The sequence below is a fragment of the Carya illinoinensis genome, chromosome 16, assembly GCF_018687715.1.
Source record: "Carya illinoinensis cultivar Pawnee chromosome 16, C.illinoinensisPawnee_v1, whole genome shotgun sequence".
Lineage (NCBI taxonomy): Eukaryota > Viridiplantae > Streptophyta > Magnoliopsida > Fagales > Juglandaceae > Carya > Carya illinoinensis.
In genome coordinates, this window is record NC_056767.1 from 10,550,655 (window position 1) to 10,552,701 (window position 2,047).

A 2,047-nucleotide genomic window follows, 5' to 3' on the forward strand; every position below is an offset into this window, starting at 1 on the left:
TTCTTTACATAAAGTAACAACTTGAGAATTTAAACTCAATATAATCACATTCCAATCAAATGTAATAATACAAGTGCTATAAATCTTTCAAAGAAATCAATACAACATTTTAAAACTAAGTATATTGATATTAGATATCATTTTCTTTGAGATCCTATACAGAGGGTAATATTCTATTAGAGTTTACAAGTATACACGATCAGTTGGCAAGCAATTTCACAAAACCTCTATCAGAAGATAGACTATACATGATTAGAAGATAAATAGGAATGCACATGCTATGAATATCTATTAAAAAAATTTACTTTTATCATCCGAAACGACTTACAAAACCTTGAGGCTCTAAGCCTCATTTTTCAAGCACTTTTACTCTTTATATATCAACATGCCATCCTTATCTAAAGGTTTAGGCAGTCGAAATGAAGAGATGAGTAAGGATTTTAAATTCTTATTCTCCTGCTTTAAGTCTCTTTTTTTTTTGTTAGACTCTTGAACAAATCGTTGAATTACATAAATCTTCTCATTAAACTTCTCAACCTCACGAATTCTAGATTGTAACTGCCGGGAAAATGCGACAATGGGCGATGAATATCGAGTACCAAGACTCACAAGTTCATAAATGGCATCATCATTTGACTTATTAATCATATCACTCTCATGTTCTATCATAGCACCTATGGCAGATGCAGAAATAACTGGTGGTTGAGATGTAAAATACCTCATATAATGATCAAGGTGGTTGTTGGAAAAAGATTGCCGATTCATCATAAAAAGAAAAAGCTTAGAGAGTGAGAATGCAGATGGATTATAGAGAGTAAAGAATATTTGATACGAATTAGATGAAACTCAAGACTGATTTTATAGAAAAAAAGAATGAGAATAAGACAAGCGATCATCTCTTCAAATCTTACTTAGTCAAAAATTACAAGATATGCTAGACCCATCTTATCAAAAGTTATTTTGCTAAGCCAGGAAGATTAATTGCAGCTTGTCCCTATTTTCCTCATAAACGTTGAACCTCTGTTGTTATTTGCTGATGTTGACTTTGTATTTGAACTTTCTCTTGTTCCAGCTCCTTTATTCATGGTTGCAGCTCATGAGCATACCAATTCATAAATTTTTTCAACTTCTTATTTTCTTAGTTTAATATTTTATTCTTTCTATCTTTATTAGCAAGCCTTTGACGCAACTCAGATGTTTAATTGTTAAGGCGACCAACCTAACTCACCTTTACTAGTAACCTCCGATATATGATTGTAACAGAGGCAGCATATTAAGCATTGATCAGTCTTGATTATGCAACAATCTCATAATTAGTCCTATTAAAAAAATGCATCTCTACTCCTATCATGGTGTTGAAAGCCCCATGAGAGAAAATTGGTAGTTGAGGCGTAAAGGGTTCCTGATTCAAATATGAAACATTAATGGAAAAAAGTTGCTAAGCCATACTATCATTATAGATAAACAGAAACTAAGTCAAGGAGCAATATGAGATTTTTTTTTTTTGTCAGTATCCAATGAGAGAAAATGGTCCTTTTTAAATAGAAATCCAAAGCTTTCAAATATCTGCAAAATCCCGTTGTCAACAATATCAGGCGATTTAAATCTCCTTTTGCACTAGGTTAATAGTGCTAGACTTCAAGACTTTGCAGTAGTTGTTGAGACCCGAGTGGCTCCAACTATTCAACTCTCTATAGTTTTTACTAATGCAACGTTTTGTCAATCCATTATTTATTATGGTTCCTTTTTAATGATGCCAAAAGGGGAAGATTATTTTGTTTGAAAATTTTGAAAAGTAAATAATACTCCTTTTGTTATTTGAGAAAAGTAAAAGACTAGGTTTGAAAATTTTAAAAAATGATTTATACTCTTTTTGACATATACAAAATGTAGATGATTTTATTTAAAAATTATGAATAGTAAATAATGCTCTTTTTTCACATGAAAAATGTAAAACAATTAGATTTGAGAAATTTAAAACTGAATGATGTTATTTTTGACAATTAAAAAATAAAAAAAAATTTATTTGAATTTTTTTGTTATATCA